This window comes from Rhyacophila brunnea, unplaced genomic scaffold (assembly GCF_057557595.1).
Source record: "Rhyacophila brunnea isolate RB1 unplaced genomic scaffold, BYU_Rbru_1.0 scaffold_23, whole genome shotgun sequence".
NCBI lineage: Eukaryota > Metazoa > Arthropoda > Insecta > Trichoptera > Rhyacophilidae > Rhyacophila > Rhyacophila brunnea.
This window is the reverse complement of record NW_028232893.1, coordinates 8,425,018-8,440,262: the sequence shown is the minus strand read 5'-3', so window position 1 is coordinate 8,440,262 and position 15,245 is coordinate 8,425,018. Positions and strand designations below refer to the sequence as shown.

The 15,245-nt window shown below is 34.3% G+C and overlaps 1 protein-coding gene and 1 long non-coding RNA gene across 3 annotated transcripts in view; one reads left to right on the top strand and one right to left on the bottom strand.

Annotated features, from left to right (window-relative positions):
- The window catches only part of LOC147069428 (phosphatidylinositol-3,5-bisphosphate 3-phosphatase MTMR3), a 244,537-nt gene that overhangs the window by 15,429 nt on the left and 213,863 nt on the right, over positions 1-15,245 (top strand). The gene's annotated exons all lie outside the window — the stretch shown is intronic.
- LOC147069430 (uncharacterized) lies at positions 816-2,938 on the bottom strand. Of its 2 annotated transcripts, XR_015071172.1 has the most exons (4): positions 2,865-2,938; positions 2,425-2,554; positions 1,841-2,032; positions 816-1,421 (listed from the first exon to the last, which is right to left on the bottom strand). It is a non-coding gene; the product is annotated as an uncharacterized LOC147069430 (long non-coding RNA). The 2 variants fall into 2 exon arrangements; XR_015071171.1 differs by having other exon boundaries at positions 2,425-2,928.

Below are 15,245 nucleotides of genomic sequence, written 5' to 3'. Positions count from 1 at the left end.
TCTTAACAATATTTATCATTTTAGTGTGAAAATATCCACGTTAAACATGTTGATTTGGTAAATTTTGACAAATATTTATCATTCTATTCTTATTTCATATTTTTTAAGGGATTCATTTTATTCCAAAAATAACTGACCTACAAGTACCCACCTGGTAAAAATTGGATTTGGATTGGATGGAATTTCCTAGTAGATTTTCCAACTAAACAACATGACGCTTTCTATATATTATTTACTGTTAGTTTTGAAATTATTGTATTTGAAATAAATAATGTATCAATAATACACATAGAAATCAATAGATATATAAAATAGATATCACAGTTTAAAAATCAGAAAGATCAATGCCTATTACCATTGTTTATGTTACAATATAAAACAACATTTATCATTGAACGTAGGTACCAAGAAAAATAGACTTCATTAAAATGTGTCAATATAGTATATACCCGATATAATTATATAAATTATTATATTGTTAATTACTCTGTGGGGTCCATATATACTGCTTCAATTGTAATTTAATTTTACAGTATAATTATTTATGTTAAGTACTTGATTTACTTATTATATGTACAAATGTAATATACTTACCTACTTATTAGGATATATCTTGGTGAATTTTAAAATAAGAGGAAATTAAATGGAGGTCATCGTGTCTAACTAGATGTCAGCCGTTGTTAAGTCTTATACAAATATTTATACATTATTAAATTGTTTTTCTGTTTTTTATTGATGTAAAGACATGGCATGTATTCAAAGTAATAACAAATTAGCCGTGTACTATTTATTTAACTTATATTAAAACCCCAAGATTGATTTCGTCTTACGACATATTTTATTCTTCTAAGTTTTACTATGACATTGTAATATGAACCATGGATATAGTATAGTACTTAAAAAAATCAAAACTGGTAATATATTATTTCAATATTTAATTGTCAATTTTCATTTGAAGTCAGCATTTAATTACTGGTATAACACATAATTATTAACTGATATCTACAACTTCAGATGGACAAATTAATTGATATATCATATTATCAGTTTTCATTTCCTTTCAACAATGTATTCATTCTAGCAGCTATTTTAAATATCTTACTAGTTTTTATGTCATGGCACCTTACAAAGGCTCCGAGCAACCGTATACTGAGCTTCGAGAACAGATGTTTACGACGGATACTGGGTGTGCGGTAATTTTAGAAGTAACGGGAGATAAAAGAACGCACCAAATAGCCTCCCATCACGCTGAGAGTGAATACGCAACTTTGTACCTGGCCCGGCCACGTGCTGCGAGTGCCTGAAGAGAATCCCAATCTGGTTTGCCTGTTCTTCAAGCCAACCGGATTCCGGCGTCCTGGATGGCCGCTGAATACTATCTATATAGCATATCTGGCGGAGTTACGGGCTGCTAGTATGACCTGGAACGATGCAAAAAAACTAGAGTGACAGACATTCTTGGAGGCGCCGCATTGTATCCATATGCTGCAACTAAGATGCGGATATAGCCGAAGAGAAGAAGTAATTAATATACAGCATCTAGAAAACTTAAAGCCTTTGAAATGTGTGTGTATAGATACATGCACCTTTCATTGGTGTTGGAAAGACAATTTTTCTAATATCAAAGTGATATTGAGGCTGAAAAAGACAAGACTTGGAGAGTAAGCTCTACCAAATGACATACCTAATATGATACAAGTAACTGATATGCACAATTATATTATATTTTATATGACGAATCAAAATAGCAACTTTTATATCATTATCGATAATAAATTTAGTGCAAAAATGTTTTTATAAAATTGTTTTATTTTTTAAACATTAGTCACTTTATATTTACCTTGTGTAATTGTACTATTAAATCTATAAAATGGGTGTATATGCTTGATGGTCGACGTCATAAATCACGCCATGTTCGAAACGTACGCCGAAAGTTGGATTTATTTCATTATTAATTAAAAGATTTATTTCATTCCATCTTATTCATATGAAACCGTCGACAAGCAAAGATCTCGGTAGACATTTTCTCCATCTGCAAAAAACATAACATAGGAACTGTTAATAGTGTGATTTTTAATCTTTTATAGTTGGCGACTGTTTGAAGAGTGGTAATTAAAACGGATTAGTGATAATACAAAGCATCAAAAAAGATTGATTAACTAAAATAAAGTAATCAGGTAGGTAACATGTTTAATAACAACTAGAACGCCTTAGATTATATCAAACAAATATATATGAAATCACAGGTTTTATATAATTCTGGAATGAATGTAACTAACCTCAAAAAAAGGATTGTATTACGTCGGAATTATGAAACATTGAAAGTATGTATAGACTAAGAAAACAATAAATAAACACTTGAATAATATATGCAAAACACACAGAATACTACGATAGTAATAAATAACATAATATTGTACTTACAGATAGTGTTTCTTATTCCTGATATAAAACACAATTGTTTTAGGTACCTTGCAATTTGCAAACATAATATTTGACAGGAGAGAGATTTTTATATTAGTCTATGGCCAAAAATACGGATTTATTTGGCCGGCTAAAAAAAAGATTTTAATATAGCAAGAACATTTTAAATATGCGACAAATAAATAAAAGTATATATAATATAGTTGTTAAAAAAATCTGTGTACATTATAAAATATATTTAATATTATAAATACATATATTTTTTAAATTTATGTTATAATTTGTAAACGACGAAGCACGTCAGCTAATACGCATAGTAAATGTTTAAACTTCGGTAATCAAATTCGAATGTGACAGAAAGAGAAAGAATAACTTTTTAATCATATTAGCATGCGTAAAAGAGATGTAACATAATATCACTTTCACTTTAAAAATCATACCTAGTATTCAATGTCATAGTTCAACTTTAAATGAAAAAACAGAAACTCTAGGTAAGCATGTGTGCCCTTAATATTAATTTATAATATCGACCCTTAATCGGCAGATCAACGTAAGCGACAATTCATAAATTTTACAGGAGACGGTTTTTTTTAAATTATTTCTGTAATTAGTTCCAAAAATGAATTCTGTTAATGTGGTTAATAATAATTGGTTATTGCCTATACGGAAATTATAAAACAATTGCATTAGTGCTTTTAGTTTTCGAGATAGTGGCGGTAACGCTGTTTTGCTTATGTCTATGACACGATATTTTTTCCAGGCATGTCGCTTACGCTATTTGGCGTAGTCGTTTTTATTTATAAATTTCATGCTAATTATCATCACAGGGCATTACTAATTAAGTATTAAAATAAATAACATAAGCACCCATTTATTTTACGAAAAGGGACGTTGTTAAATAAATTAAAAATACTTTGACTTTTTAAATTAATATTTTTGCTTGTAGATACTTAATCACATATAGGTAAAATAAAAATAAATGATTGGTATTTTTAAGGTTTCGCTTATATTATTAATATTATCAGGTATTGTTATTTTTCAAAATGAAATAGGTACGTATCTACTCGTACATAATTAAATATGGGGACCTACTAATTATGATAAAATAAAATTGTAATCAACTATTCAGTTTTACAAAAAAAATATTGTCCCACATTTTTTAAGCAGTAATCGCTGTATTATCCTCATTCACATCTTCCTGATCGGATTCCGGTAAAGTATCTTCCACTGATAATCCATGTGGCAGTTTCATAAACTCATCCGTCATCTCTGAGGGATATTACATTTAACACAGAGACTTTTATACTGTTACTCGTTATACTGGATTTCCAATATTGGTGATTTAGCACTATACAGCAAGGGTGACTGCGCTTAAAGCATCACAGCACTTGATCGGGATCTGATGACATTTTCTAGGTCTAACAGTTTAGTCCTACTGTCACCAGAGTAGGTACAATATTTGGTAAGTTTTTTAAATTATGCCTTTCATAATTCACCAAATTTAATTTTGAACTTTGAAGGAATGCAAGTAGCAGCGAAAGATTTCCAGTCACGGAATTCTGCATATGACATGATGACCTAGCGTTGGAAATGATGGTGGGTCATTTTGATAGTGCCCAAACTACTATATAAATGACTCAATTGTCGCATGAATGGAATCGACCGGCATCGTAGTACGACCAGTGGGTCTATTCTATACTTGTCTTATCGACCGCTAAAGTGATAGATATTATCAAACTTAGGGTAGGTTTATATAAAAGTGTTAGTACTTATTGCAACAATTATAATCAACGTATTGTAATTGCTACAATAAGTGCTAATTCTATAATACAAACCTACCCTAAGTTTGATAATATTTATCACTTTATCACTTTAGCGGTCGATAAATACAGAATAGACCCACTGGTAATAGAAAATGTATTTCTATCAATTCAATGAAAGTTGAATTTTTCATAAAATAAGATAGCATACCCAGTGTTGCCCGGTTCTTATTCTGACCAATCACAGTATAATAATTCCTTGATTTTTTCCCGCTTTGTCAGTCCTGTCCAAAGATTTGTGCATGATTGCTGAGATCTCATTACTGCCACGTTTACCATCAGTTTCACCCCATAAAAAGCAGTATCCATTATTTGTTCCACTTTCGTAGATACTTTCATTATAGTATGCGTATTTCGACTAGGGAGTGTTTAGCACCTTCTCGAGGTCAAAACTTGCGCACAAAATGTCATTGTGATTTTTACTTTTGGCCAGATCATTAAAGAACATCTCTTTGCATTTATCCTTTACGGTAAGGGGACATTTGTAAGTATCCGTTTCAATTAGCCGAAGTCTCTCGTCACCAGACATATTTGTTACTTTCTCGCAAAAAGAACACTATTATCTTTTTTGGTAGATGAAAACCCAAGTTGAACTTACTGTCTATTAAATACGTTTCTGAAAACATTCCGAATCACGACATTAGTGGATTCATTCAAAGAATCCAAATTTTCAGTATAAATTTTATACTTATACATTTTTAACATTTCAAAAATCTATAGGAAGATACTATTCTTCGTAGATTATTCCGACAGTAGTGAGATGTAACGGCGGGTAATTATTGTTTAATAAACTCTATTACCAGGTTTATTTTATCTCAGCCAGTTTTACTGGACGGCGCGAGCTTTGCTCCCAAATCGGTTTTCGCACAACCTACTACCAGACGGATCACCGAATAAACCGTACCGTAGCTTACACTATCAAATAACGTCGGTTACGTTGTTTTGCTCTACTTTATAATGCGATACAAGTTAAAACGCTAAAAGGCACAGACCCTAAAAAAATGTCACGCGATTGAGATCGGGCTCTAATATTTTTGTCACTTATGCGCTAGGTGATATTGAACAGTTCTCCATTTAAAACGCAATTTACCAAAAAGTGTCGCTTACGTTGTTCTGCCGATTAAGGGTCGATATTGTGTAGGTACAAGTATCTATAATTATCTGTAAGAAAAAAATGATGTTATGTATCCATGACCTAAACATAACGTGAATTGAACAGAATTTTAAAATGCCATGACTTTTTGGTCTTCCTGAATACGCATACGAGGTGGAAGTTTAGATACACAATATAGCAACTCTTTCAGAAGCTTTCGAAATGTAGATGTTCAAACATTGGCTCCGCACTAGCTGGAAAAAGCCATGTTACGAACGCCGAGGTGATATCGAGGACGAAAGTATAAACTATAAAGTTATCTTACTTTGGCGACATCATGAAGCACCTCGTGAGGGGTTCAGGTTCATCATCTTATCATTTTTATCACTCAAGAGAAGGTTTTCTATAAACGAAGAATGACGCACTGGCTCAAGAATCTCAGGGACTTGGATTGAGTTTACCATTGTGCATTCATATCAGTGGCGAAGGGTGGAGATAGGCTGTTAAGATCCGACATAAATAGTCCGCAATAAACTTTGTTAGTCGTACGTATTTATTTTCATTGAACTAATAATACAATTTGCAGGTGGTGCTGGTTAGTTTTTAAAATTCAATTAAACCCTGCCTAACCAAACCATAATAGATAATAGTAAAAACATGATCGTCGGTATACCAACTAATATTACGTATTATATTAGAGTAGAGCTCTGTAACTAATTAAATATTGGCAGGTGACCTACAAAGTAATAATATGTTGTACAATAAATAGAAGCATTAAAAGTATGTAGTTATAGTTAAGTAAAATCTACCATACAGTGGCACGATAAATAAAATATATTTGGTGATACTTTGTTATGTATCACCAAATTACGCCCAGTGTAATCATCGAACATGTTAGCTTGTTGGATGATTACACTGGTCGACTTTACAGGCAGATTATAAATTCGTCAACACACAGCTCGTAAAGAAGCTCAATGTAATTGAGGCTTAAGGATGCTCTGCATCTGCAGCATCTATGGGGGCGCACGTGGCTGCTTACCATTTCCTGTTAGTAAGTTAGTTACCAGGGTTATTCCGACATATCACTTAAGAGCGTACTTCAGTGAAACGGCAAATAATTTTCAACAGTAGGTGCGACGAAATTTGGCGCTCGTCACCAATCGGAGACCGTCAGTCGAGGTGTGCGCACGTCGATTTCTTTTGTCATGGCGTCGGATGTATATATTCTTAAATCGTGTAAAGATGACTAAAAAACTTTACACTCGTCTGGACAGCCGAGTTTACTGCTTAGAGCGAAATAGAGGACCACAATTTTATTTTGAGATGCGGCGATTTGGAAAAATATTACCAACTAACCAACTAGCGTCACCTTTAGCTGTGATTTTTTTTTTTGATTGCGTGAAATATTTCCAACAAACTGCAAAGGCAATGTAACTTTATATATATTATAAACGCCATATATAATACAACAATAAAACTGTCCGAGATATTGTGGTGCATCCTTAATTCCAGTCTATTTAACAAGCGTCAAAGTGTCATACTTAAGGCTATACTTCAGCTGGGGCACGGTCTAAAACTCTAGAGAATTACTCTATAACGATCGTGACTGCGCGACGCAAAGATTGTGTAAACGCGCGTGCAAAACAAAACATAATTTGTCATAAAAATTCAACATGCGTCCATTAATGTTATGTTTATTGTTCTATTAGTAATAATAATAATATATTCATTGACATGTTTTCCTTTTCAAGTAATTGGGTAACGTTTTTTAGTCATCTTTACGCGATTTAAGAATTAATTCCCCCGACGCCATCACAAAACAAATTGACTTGTTCACAGCTCGACTTTCGATCTCCGATTGGCAGCCAGTCCGAAATTTCGTTTCATTGAAGTATGCTCTTAATATTTTATTTAAAAATGTCAGTAGCGTGGTGCAGGTTTTTAAGTGTAAACTTGCAATTTAGATGTTCGTTTTGTATACAGATTTTACCCGAGTTCTTTCCGTTTTACGTCATATCAAGAAAAATATCGAATTGCCCTGCGCGTCGAGTTTCATGCGATAATAATTTAGTTTCATCAGTGACTACCGAAATCCCAGTAGCTTTTCGGGTTAACCAATATTCGGTAGCCTTTTTCACTTAACCCACCCTCCCCCTCGGGTAAAATATGAACACAAAAACGTCAGTGTCTCATATTTGGGAGCGCTGCAATATTAAACCTACCGGTATCTGATAAAATGGCCGGCACGAAATGTGACCGGTGCACCGGGTCCAACGTCTCGTGCAAAGTCTGCGGACGTTTGATGTCATTGTACCCGCTCGTTTTTGAACAGCTCGCTATGATAATAGTTTGGATTATTTCACACACGTGTCCGCTATTTGACTTTTTATTTCCATATTTCATGCGGCCTCATCGCTGGCACTGTGTACACTTTTTTGTCTCCTTCTGGCGTTCTATTTTGTTATTTTTATTCAAATGTAGTACATTGGTATATATAGGTACATACTTACTTCGTATTCGGAATTTAAAAATCTCGTATCTGCAAAAAATATCACATTTACACAACTTGAATAAAAGGCTCTTCAAATACCAGAGGACAAGTTCGATATTCCTCCCCCAATGCTGTCATAGTATTTTTCATGTCCGGAAATTTGTACGTAATGCAGTTGGCCGTCGTGTTCACGGGAAGCGCCTAGTTTCTAATCCCCTTAAAACGCCCTTTTGAAAATGTTTGAGTTAGATATGTATTTAAATGGTTATTTTTGTTACCTATATGATGACCAAAAAATGAACTTTAAAAAACGCCAAAAACCGTCAATACGTATGATCAAAAATTAGGGTAAATTTCAAAACCCGCTAAAATGGTTGGGTGTGATTTTCAAATACCCCTTAAATGGGGATAAGCAAAAATACTCTTTAGAATGTACGAATTAAGTAAATATTAAATACTCACATACAAAAGTTCACAGTTTTAATAGATAAGTATGAGTTTTTCTCATTTTTCTCAAAACTACCTAAAATCGTTTTAAGGTGTTTTGAAACTAGGCGCTTCGGTTCATCGTGTGCTGCTGTATCGTCAATTGCTGACCGCATAGTATTGAGATCAAATTCATGTCTAAATAAAATCCTGAACAAAAGAAATTGGTAGCTAGTAGGTAAATTATGAATAATTCAAAGTAGGTTAGCAAGTTGGTGCTCGTAATTTTCAAGTCGTACCTACCCATCAAATATCTAATGATAATTACAGTGTTATTATTAGATATTAATTTGATCAAATTAAATTTCAGATTAATGCTCTTATTGATTCTAATGAAATTATAACAAATTTCTGTTGTGGTTTGGTTCAGGCAGGGTTTAATTGAATTTTAAAAACTAACCGGCACCATCTGCAATTTATATTCTTAGTTCAGGGAAAAGAAATACGTATTTTAAAAAGCTAGCTAACACCATCTGTAATAATATTATGTATTCGTAATTTAACGAAAACAAATAAAAGTATGACTGAAAAAGTTTGCACTATTTTTGTCGGATCGCCCATAGGATACCTAAACTACTCTATGACAACATCTTCTTGGCTACGTGTTAAAACTGTGAAAACAGCGCCCTCCTTTACGTAGCCAAGAAGATGTTGTCGTACAATATATTATGGTTTGCTTTAGTCAGGGCTTAATTGATTTAAAAAAAAAACTAACTAGCACCACCTGCAATGTGTATTTATAAGTTCAATGAAAACAAATAAGTATGACTGACAAATCGTAGTAGCCTCAAACATTATATGACTGCCAAATTTTAGTGTGCACTATTTATGTCGGATCTTAACAGCCTACCTCGACACCGCAGTACTTTCACTATTTGCCACTAATTTCTATGGGTCTATCTACTATATACTCTGGTGAGATAAGACCAAAATCCATTCCGCGGATAGGATATTTGCATAAGGGGCAATATACACCAGTTTGCAGATACGGGGTTTGATCATTTAGTATGCAGTGATATCGTTGGTACCTAGGTGGGTATGTTCTGTGATTTTATTTTGGCCCGTTGCCAATTATAATTATTGCTATCGCCGCAGCGGTCACGCGATTGCGTTTTCAGTCAGTTTTATGTTGCGGGCGGAGTATGTCCTACACCCTCGCTTCCAGTTTGACCCCTGCGTCGCTGGCTCTTGAATTTGGCAGTCTAGAACCGACATACGGTTTTCGGGCTGAAATTTGTATGAAACAAATGATTCACTCATCAATCATGACATGTAGTATTTTTACCACGTTTTTCTTAGCTCGTAGTCTTGTTTATCAGGTGGTTGCTTATCCAGTACAAATCTTGCAATCGATTTTTAACTAACTTCCCGACTAGCTACACATTTTAAACTTTTAGAATGATTAGAACACGATGCCAATGCATTCTTTTAATACTTTTAGCCATCTTTAAGTAGAATTGGATTAATTTTCAGTTAATTCTGTTTTGTATGAAAAGTTATTTCGGAAGAAATCCGTAATCCAATCCACTATTATTGGTTGCTAAGGGAGTGGTCCTAGGAACTAAATTATTAATATATACGCGCGTTACTATGGACATCAAAATGACATTTCAGTATTCTATATTTGTTTGTTGCAAAATAGCAAAAAAAAAATGATTTGTTGACAATTGCCTTATTTGTCCTAAATTATTAATACATATAATTGTCAAGTTTATATGATTCAACAGAAAATTTAAAAACGTGGTATATAAAAAGTTCTTTTTGTCTTGTAATTATTTAATATTCAAATGAATAATGCACGCGACCTAAAATTTGGCATTCTTTGTTGAGTAGGTGTATACCTACTTAGATACACCTTCAACAACAAACCAATAAAAATATAGCGAACCTGCTTAATGAACATTTTATCAGATGTCTAAAAAGTAACAATTTTTCAGGACTTGCATTCAATTTGTCTTGTGTATTCTCATCTTTTTTCTCGATAATTTATTTAATTAACTTTCTTGCTATTGTTTTTTCATTGGCGATTTTAAGAAATTTTACTACATTTTAAAGTCGACAGTTTGGCCAATATTTTTGCCTTGTGGCAATTTCTCGAATACTCGGGAATAGACGAGATTTTTCGATCACAACCTCTAATTTATTTAAAGTGGTCACACTTTTGTTAATGATGATAGTTATTAATTTTAATATAATACTTCATCACAAGAATATTTTAAAACCCTAATTGCTCGGCACTGCTTACGATTCTCCCAATATAAATTCCCAAACACTCTACTCAATTACAACCTTAGAGTAATAATGTGAAGAGATTGGGTATTGTTCGGCCAGATGAAGCCGTGTTTCTTGCGTATAACGCACAGTAGAACTTCAATTTTATTATTATTAACTTTTAACTATAAAACGTTATACCAGCATGATGCTATTCAGTACGACTATCAAATTGAAACTCAATATAATAAATAATTACCACTAACTTTATATTTAGGTAATACAAAAACAATAAAAAATTACAAGATAAAAAGAACTTTTTATGTACAACGTTTTAAAATTTTCTGTTGAATTATATAAACTTGACTTGACTAGCTTAAACGATCAAAAAAAAATGTAATGGTAGAAATATTGATTTCCATAGTAACGCACGTATATATTAATAATTTAGTTGCTAGGAGCCCAGACCCCTACCAACCAATAATGGTGTCGATACTTGATACGAAGTAAATAAAAAAACAAACAAACAAACAAACAAATATAGAATACTGAAATGTCATTTTGGCATTTCATTTTGATCTCCATAGTAACGCACGTATATATTAATAATTTAGTTGTTAGGACCACCCCCTTAGCAACCAATAATAGTCTTACTTTTTACGGGTTTTTCTGAAATAATTTTTCATACAAAACAGAATTAACTGAAAATGAATTCAATTCTACTTAAAGATGGCTAAACGTATTAAAAAAATGCATTGGCATCGTGTTCTGATGTATTCTAAAAGTTTCAAATGTATAGCTAGTCGGAAGTTAATTAAAAATCGATTGCATGATTTGTACCCTACAAATAATAATACGAGCTAAGAAAAACGTTGTAATAAATTTCAGCAACTCATGCTCGCAGTTTTTAAATGAATGTAGTCATTCTAATCAATATTTACCTGAGACGCGTGCAACAAATATTTAATTCAGCCGTAGAAATTCTATCTTACTCCAACGCATAGTGATGAGATGTAAGCGTGCCGAATGCTTTCTCACTCGCACTTGTGGTTCATAGGTCAGTACATGGGTCCTTTTATCCCACAGTATTTAACATAATAACTAAGACATTACATAAACTCAAACGTAAATTTCGGTACTCACACTAAACTTGATAAAAATCATCAAGTTACTGAAACTATTTTTTTTATATCAGCTGGTGATTACTTCATAATTACAGTTGTATGTAATCAAGGTGACAATAAGTAAGATTGTATGTATAGGTACCTACCTGAAGTGAGATGGAGTGTGCGTGGAAGGTCACACGTAGCTATTGGGATATAGGTTAATAATACTCGTATTATGTGTCGTGATCACCATTGTCACGACACTACTACCCAACGTTGATCTTGTCCATCTCCGGAAAACGTCTCCACTTCCCTCTGTCTGCCGCAAGCGCTGTCTACAATGTTAGCTTCAGGAATGATGTATGCTCTGTCTTTTTTACCAGTCCATTCGTCGTCAGCTATTTGCCGGAACTGTTTCAAATAATGGCGAATGGAGATAACCGCTTTGGCTCCTGATCATTAAGGTGACGCATCAGTGAAACGCCAAATAATTTTCAACTGTACGCGCGACGAAATTTTGGACTCGCTGCCATTCAGTGGGAGAATGTTGACCCAGGAACAACACGTCACTTTGCTGCGTGATGGCGACGGGTCAATTAATTCTAAAATCGTGTAAAGATGACTAAAAACGTTACCCATTTACTTTAAAAAGAAAACATGTCAATGAATATATTATTATTGTTACTAATAGAACAATAAACAGAACATAAAATGAACGTATGTTGGATTTATATGAAAAAAAATATTTCGTTTGACAGGTGTCATTTGCACCCGCGACCCGCAGTCCGCGCATCGCCTAGCAACGATCTTTTTAGACCGTGCCTCAACTAATGCATGGCCTTAAGGTGACGCATCAGTGAAACGCCAAATAATTTTCAACTGTACGCGCGACGAAATTTTGGACTCGCTGCCATTCAGTGAGAGAATCTCGAGTCAGAAGCACGTCACTTTGCTGCGTGATGGCGACGGGTCAATTAATTCTAAAATCGTGTAAAGATGACTAAAAACGTTACCCATTTACTTTAAAAAGAAAACATGTCAATGAATATATTATTATTGTTACTAATAGAACAATAAACAGAACATAAAATGAACGTATGTTGGATTTATATGAAAAAAAATATTTCGTTTGACAGGTGTCATTTGCACCCGCGACCCGCAATCCGCGCATCGCCTAGCAACGATCTTTTTAGACCGTGCCTCAACTAATGCATGGCCTTAAGGTGACGCATCAGTGAAACGCCAAATAATTTTCAACTGTACGCGCGACGAAATTTTGGACTCGCTGCCATTCAGTGAGAGAATCTCGAGTCAGAAGCACGTCACTTTGCTGCGTGATGGCGACGGGTCAATTAATTCTAAAATCGTGTAAAGATGACTAAAAACGTTACCCATTTACTTTAAAAAGAAAACATGTCAATGAATATATTATTATTGTTACTAATAGAACAATAAACAGAACATAAAATTAACGTATGTTGGATTTATATGAAAAATAATATTTCGTTTGACAGGTGTCATTTGCACCCGCGACCCGCAGTCCGCGCATCGCCTAGCAACGATCTTTTTAGACCGTGCCTCAACTAATGCATGGCCTTAAGGTGACGCATCAGTGAAACGCCAAATAATTTTCAACTGTACGCGCGACGAAATTTTGGACTCGCTGCCATTCAGTGAGAGAATCTCGAGTCAGAAGCACGTCACTTTGCTGCGTGATGGCGACGGGTCAATTAATTCTAAAATCGTGTAAAGATGACTAAAAACGTTACCCATTTACTTTAAAAAGAAAACATGTCAATGAATATATTATTATTGTTACTAATAGGACAATAAACAGAACATAAAATGGACGTATGTTGGATTTATATGACAAATAATATTTCGTTTGACAGGCGTCATTTTCACCCGCCACCCGCAATCCGCGCATCGCCTAGCAACGATCTTTTTAGACCGTGCCTCAACTAATGCATGGCCTTAAGTCAATTATTGACTGGGCATGGTAGCTTCGCTGGCAGGCTCTATGCGCTTGGTCTTGTTACCCGTTCATCATTTCCACGTGGCGGAGAATGGGCCTATCAGACCTTCACTTATATTGTTCGGCGATTTTTTAATTGCTTTTCACATATTCTTAGTACAATTTTAAATTTTGCCTCTACGTGCTTCTCTCCCACGTGGATATTTTTAAAGTCATTTAAATTTAGCCAAAGCGCACTTGAGTGTAATTGCAACCTCAGTCTTGGGTTACTGCTCCTGAGACATTCTCGGTTCTAAAAAAATATTGCTTCACACCAAACGTGGGGTCCCGTTAACTCCCGGTCAAGACCGGGTGTGGTTTGATGGAGCTGATAACTGTGAAGTTCAACCACCGCAGTTTAGGTCCCCCGACCGTCTGATCTCATGTTAGTTTGAAGAGCCTCTTCAGTTATTGTGTATCTTCCATTCTTGAGGCAATGCCCTTCCCAACGGAGTCGCCCAACTCTCACTTATATGATGACAGGGGAGCATTGCACAACGTATTAGTATAGTTTGTGATTGTACCGTACCTTCACTATAGTCAGGCCGTGACACGAAATTGTATTTAAACTTCGATCATAGTGCTAGTTATTGCCCAGACTGCAGAAAATGATGATTGTTGCATATTTAAATAAATTGTAACCAATCGAAAATCTTCATTTATTGTGAACAGGATTACATTCGAAGATTGCCAATAACTGTTACTACCACCGTAATTCGCGGTTCAGTGCCACGGCCTGTATACAGTCGGCCTTAGGTAACGAAGTTTATATAGTTTCAGCATTCCTATCCATAGGTAAACTATTGGCCTAATGATTATTCTATATAGATTTATTTTAGTTTTCTTTGAGAGGAGTCTCGATCTGTGTCTCTAAACCGAAGTAGGGTTTCTTTGTCCCTCGAAACAATACGAGATAATGCTACGCTTGTATGGGCTGGCGACCAGACTAGAAGGTTGCAAACTTCTGTCGATCTATAAAATTCTAATAATTATACCCGGTGCTACTATGCCTGCATTTTTGGCGCGCGAAGTGTCAGCTGTTTACTCATATCCTACTATCAAACCGTCAGGTGGCCGGTTGGCGTATGTGGTTTTTTACAATATACGGAAATTAATAGATATTTTATTACAATTACCATTCCAATCATATCAACCGACGTAAATAGGTAACATAGCAAGTAAACTTACAAAATGGGTAATCCCTAAAGATAAAATGTTATACAGTTTTCTGATAATTTACATTTTAAAGTGTTTTAAATGAAACAATTATTAAAAAAACAACTTTTTAAAATGTGCGCTCGATGAATAAATTCATCTAATTGTTTTATATAATAACACTTCTACTGACATTGAGGGTAGACTCATTTTCTGACTCCAGCGGGTCTATTCTATACACAAAGTAAAGATGATAAATATTATCACTTTATCATATATTTTATGTATTGAGGTATTATAATTGTTGCAATAGGTTAGCCGTCTAAACAGTCAAAACTGTCTATCTCGCTCTAAAGTTAACACAGCCAAGAGAGGTGCTATTTAAACATAGCACATATTGTAACAATTATAACTACATAATGTATTGTAATTGTTACAATAAGTG